The sequence below is a fragment of the Corvus kubaryi genome, unplaced genomic scaffold (genome assembly GCF_017639235.1).
Source record: "Corvus kubaryi isolate FWS band 111438036 unplaced genomic scaffold, C.kubaryi_AGA036_p1.0 124, whole genome shotgun sequence".
Classification (NCBI taxonomy): Eukaryota; Metazoa; Chordata; class Aves; order Passeriformes; family Corvidae; genus Corvus; species Corvus kubaryi.
In genome coordinates, this window is record NW_024580659.1 from 2257937 (window position 1) to 2263936 (window position 6000).

Genomic DNA, 6000 nt, shown 5'->3' on the forward strand with positions numbered 1-6000 from the left:
AATCCAATGGGCAAACTTAAATACCGTAAATTCATGAAGGGTAAGTTAATTTCCTTTTGCCACTGATGTGAATATGTCTGTAACACCTCAAAGTGAAGGTAGAACTGACCACTGCCTACCCCAAAGTATGCAAGAACAAAGCAGTGTGAGTGACGGGCTGTGCTTCAGAGCTGGAATGGAGCACATTGCATCAATCAATCAAGCACTTTGGGCAGGGTTTGATATTTTTTTAAAAACAGTTGACTTTCTCAGCAAGAAAAGCATCACATTTTGCAGATGCTATGGCAGCAATGGCAAAATTTATAATTTTCCAAACACCCTGCTGACAGCTTGATGAATCCAAGGAGCACTTCCACAGCACTCAGAACAGGAAAGTCCCTAAACAGGATTAAAAAAAATACACACTAACCTGAGGTACAGTCTGAAATTTATATTCTCCTTTTAAACATTACAAAGAATTGATTATTGACAGATTTTCCATGGCCTTTGTCTCCTTACACTGCCAAGAGAGCCTACTATACTGAGCAGTCTAAGGACTGCTTCTGTTAGCAACAAATCTCACCAAACAATGAGGGACCTTCTTATTTTCAAGCCATTAATAGTCCATGAAGGTGCCTAAATGAAACCAGGACAGGGAACTATTCTTGTATTTACATAAATAATGAGAGCATTAATACTTTTTTTGCCCCTGCACCCCCACAAAGACACACATGCTGTAACGTATGAGGCTTATAGGAACTGCTGTACTTACTGGTGCCGTTAGCTGTGCTTTACTTCTGCCTTCATCCTACAGGGAAAGCCAGCATGATGAACAGCCAGCCCTGCTATATATCCCCCACTAACAGGAAGCAGATAAGGCACACAACCATCCACTGCAACCCACGTGAGAAGCACCAGCCCACAGCTCAACCCAACAGCTCAGCTCACTCATCCTGCCACAGGACAACTGCAGCCCTGGGACTGTCACTGCCCAACGGGTGCCACTCTGTCAAGGTCAGAGGGTGCACACTGCTCTGGAAACCACTTGGTTCCCCAAAGATCTTCAAAATGAGGCAAAGGCATCGTAGCTCAAGGCAGCTCTGGTGGGATGGGAGAGTCACAAATGGACAGTGGGCACACTCGTGTAGAGAAGGGAAGCTGTTCAGTGCTTTCTTTGCCTGCAGTCGTGGCCCTGGGCTGGCCATGGAAACACAAGAATGAGGCTGCTCCTCTGCACCATGCTGCCAAGAAGGATGTTGAAGATTGTTGATGGGTTTTCCAAGAGATGGCTGTATGACATAGGGATTAAGTTGCCAGCAACCACACACAGCTGATAAGCTTTTAAGGTGAAAATATCTCATGCTGGAGCACTTGAAGATGCATTGGCTTCTTTCATGGGCTTTCAGACAGTTTTCTAAAAGGCTCAGCACTGAAAACGGTACAGGGCAAGAAAAGACACACAAAGGCTGATTCCAAGGCTTTCCACTGCTGCTTATAATCACTGTATCTGACCTCCTGCAGGGGAACCAGGAAGGGAGAGCAATGCTTGGTGACATTCCTGTCTGAATTAAATAAATCAGATTCACAGCAACATCAAAAGGTTCACAGCCAGCTTCCTTATCTGACCTCACCTCAATTAAAGGCAAGCAATAGAACAGCAATACACAGGCTAAAAATGCAAATAGGGAGTAGTGCCATTGTAGAGCAGCAGAGAATAAGCCGAAAAATCAAAAAAAGGTCATCTGTCATTTGATGCTGCTTTCCTGATCAAGCAGCATAAGCAGTGTGTGTTTCAGCCACTGCCTATGAGCTGCTCTGAGAGAATGGAAACTTTGCTAATCACCACTGCTGGATCTGGAACATCGAAAGCTGCAACAACTTTGGATCTTCATGAATCTGGAAATTAGTAAGAAGGTAAAATATCAACTATCTCTAAATTAATGGGTGGCCAAGAGCCATTAATAATACTCAGTGCACAGAAGCCAAGGTGCTGTCAGCAGCAGTTCAGTTGGCAGTGTCATCAAAGATGGCAACACCAGCATAGAAACAGCACAGGAAGCAAAAATGAGCCAAACAAACACAAATTACTGCTCCACTCACACTGTTTCTGTTCTCTTCTGATAGATGGATTCCTCTTAGGCAGATAAATGTATTTTCTCATGGATGACATCTACAAAAACTTTATGCCTTAGAGGCAAAATGCATTGGATTGATTTTTTGGTACCACTGTTTTGTCCAATACTCCTCAAAACCGTCAACAAATAGAAACCCCAGTTCCCTCATTCATTTCCGTATTAGACCAGCTCACGCACAGAGGCATCCCTACAAAGTATTTCAAACCCCCAAAATCTTATAAAGCAAGATCCTGAGGTCTGCTGATGAGCCTTCATCAAAAGAGAAAATTTAGGCAAGACTTGTAAAGATTTGATGACAGAACACACAAACGGCCCAGTGCAGGTAGGAGGGTTTTGTTCATGTCCTAGTCAATGATTGAAATAGGATTGTGCAAACCCAATTTTAAAACATACAGCAGGAGTTGTCAACTGTCTGCCAGTGTGTTTATCTGTGAGGTTTCACACTTGGGCTTTTGTTTTGGAAAGCATAGAGATTGACTCATCAAGTGTCTCTTGCCCACGTAACAGAAGGTGGCTGGTTTAGTAGGAGAAGTCACAGATATGGGTCTCGGAAACATCTTCAAATTCTGGCCCTGGCTTCTTCTAGATGACTTCTACAAAACACTTAAAATTTACCTTGTAGGTTCAGTCTTCCCTATCATCAGCAGATTATTGGCAGCAGGAATGCTTAGGATTTTTCCCTCTCAGGGAAAAACTCCCTCTCTTTTTCTTTATGTATCAATGACAAGTTGGGTCCTCTAAAGCAACTTATCTAAGACCTGGCATTTTTATTGTGTACACATTAACATTTAAAGTTGAGAAGCTGCTGGCAAAAATTACTCAACCTGTTTCACAGGAAAAGAAAACCAAAACCCACCTGGATAAAGGCAAAGGATAAGGCTCCAAACCCTCCCAGACTCCCTGCCTGTGTCACACACTGTGTTTTAAAATGCTGGGTCACCAGCTCTGCTCTGTGAAGTGTGTGCAGCCTTGACTAGATTGGGCAATTTCCTGCTATTGAAATCTTTTGTTTAGAAACTACAGAGCCAAGGCAAGTGATTTACCATCCAGTCTACCTTGCCCCACAGCTTCTCTGAGAACTGACCATTTGGTTACATTCACAGAGAGAAAGAGACTCTTGTTCTGCTCTTCTGGGAAAGCTGGGAAAGGACATTAAGTCCCTTTGCTCTGAATTGTAAGACTGTAAGAAGGCTGTGAGTCTGGAAAGGATTGAACAGGCCAAGCCAATAGTGCTTGTGTGTGGGAAGGGGGCCAGCTGAACCATACTTACCCAATACACCCTCAGTGTCCTGGTGAAGAGGCAGGGACACAGTCCTATTTTTGCCTTTGCTCTTGGCAAGATAGAAAGAACAGGAATTTTAAAGTTTGCTGATAAAAGCAAAAAACTGCAAGGATTGCACATAGATTAGGAGTCTTTCTCACACAGACAGTAGTCCAATTCCAAGCAGACAGGTAGGGCTGCCTGGGCACAATGCTGTCGCATAATTCAGGAAGAAATTGTCATGGTTGCTCGCATCCTGTTTCTCCAAAACCTCTAAAGGCAGCAGTACCAATGTCAGTACATAAATGCTTTAAATCTGGCCTAACACTTCCTCTTGACTCTGAGCTCCTTTACATGTTCTGCTGCAGTGAAAAGCAGCAACATATTCCCTTCTCTTGGTTTTAGTTTCGTATCTTTCTCATTTATTAAGCAGTGCTCTGGGACTGTACTGGAGAGTCAGACACTAAATTCCCCACAGATATCCAATATTAATTAGAAGTCTGAGTAAAACTAGAACAGGCTGAGCTACTGAAACTCAGCACCTGCTCACAGGAGCGTGATGGCAGAGGCAGTGAGCTTTGCCATGATGCGCTGCCGATCCTTTGGGTACTGCTGTATACAAGGGATAAATAAGGGCTACAATGTGCTTGACTCAAGCTGTAGCCAGCAGTTTGCCAAGGATTGCACTGAGTATCTGCCTGAGAACAGATGGAGATGGGAGTCAGGATCCTGCTAGCTCTGCTTTTTGAGCAGCTTCAGAGATGCTGGGAATTCTTGTCATCCCCTCTCAGAGACCCAGAAGACTGAAGCATAAGGGCTTGGTGCTCACCTTACCAACTCTGGCTACTGCTCTTCATGCACCTATTCAGGTAGGTTTTTCCAGTGTTGGTCAGTCTTTTTTTAGTGCTTTCTGGTTCTAATGAATTTCACATCCTCCCTTTTTCCACATTAAGTTTTAGCTTTCCAAGTTACTAAATGCCTTTAACTATCAGGTGAACATCAAGAAACAGAAGCTTGTTGTCTGCTCTGAGCCACAGCTTCACGCTTTTACTCATGTTGCTGCTTTTCAAGATCTGGTATGTTTGAAGATTAGTACTGCAGAAGTAAACTTTCTGATCAGAATGCAAGTAAGACACAGCAGCACTTCGTGTTACTTCAATTAAAAAAACCCCACCCTCCTTATCAAAGCTGATAAGAACAAAAAGACAAGTCAGAAGAGCTGATGGAAATACATGACTGTGCAGCACATCCACAGCCACGCAGATCAGAGTTCTGTAAAGCAGTATGGGAATGGACACAGGACAGACAGGATGCAGGTCACACTGTCTTTTCTTCTTGCAGCGAAAACAGCGTAGCCCAGGTCAGCACCTCATTTACTTTCCTTCCTACTGAGGTTCATTTACAATTTCTCAATTGTAATACAGGGGAAGATCCTTGGTAGACGACACTGAACAAAAATAATTGTCTGGGTCTTCCTAGGGTGGCAAATATCTACATCAGCTGCAAAGTCAGAACACGGAAGTTTAAGAGTTCAGGAGATACTTTCCTGACAAAGGTCCCCCCACCTGCCTCTGTGTGTTTCTGGTCATAACTTCAGCTACTCAGATATTGTCTTAATGTTGAACAAGAGCTGGAAGCTGGAAAGGATTTGAGGACAAAAGAGAAATACATGTGCAGGGCTTTGTAGTGCTCTTACAAAAAGAAAGGAAGAAATCAAGACCGTTCTACGTGCCCTCAGTTGTTGACAGCGACTTCATTCTGCAGAACTTTCTGTAGAAACTAAATGTGGAAAGTTCTGGGAAATCTTTACGAACTGAAGCAATCAGTTTAGTTTCAAGATGAATGATTGTACATTTTCAAGAAAAACTTACTTAAATCCCTGTATTTAGAAACAAAAGACTACATTAAAATTCGACAATAGACAACAGGTTGGCACTGAAGAATGACAGTTTATAAGATTTTTCAGCTTAATATTGCACTTAAGTGAACAGAAATGCACACCCACAAAGCACTACCTCCAGCAGGTTCTAACACAGAGCATCTCTGCTTGGAGACTGGCTGGGAGAGCTTGAGCTGTTCAGGTTGGAAAAAAAGGTCCAGGGAGACCTCACTGCAGCAACATCAGTATTTAAAGGTTTTTTTTTAATGAGGGACTATTTACCTCAGGAGAAAGTGATACAAGAAGGGGGAATGTTTTATAATTAACAAGAAATTAGCTTTTTCTACCCAATGATAATAAACTTAAATGAACATAAGCAATCTTGATATGTGAGAGAATAGAAGAGCTCCAACATACAGGGAAATTTAATTTTCCCCAAGAGCCTGCAGTACCTACCTTAATCCTTCAGTTCAGTGTAAGAGGGTACATTTCCTCTGCCAAACTGGGAACAGAGCTGCAGCCCAGTTATGCTCCTCACCTCTGCTTGCTTACAAACTCCACTGCATCCTGCCATACAATTGACTTTGGCTGCCTCTTTGTCATCCTTGCACTGACTGCAACACTCCTGGCTTCTGAAATCCAAAAAGCACAGCTAAGCTTTGCAACAGCATGGAAAAATACCCTGTGAAACCACCAAATTCCCAACACCACTGTGGACTTGCCATTCTTGGAGAAAGCTCACAACT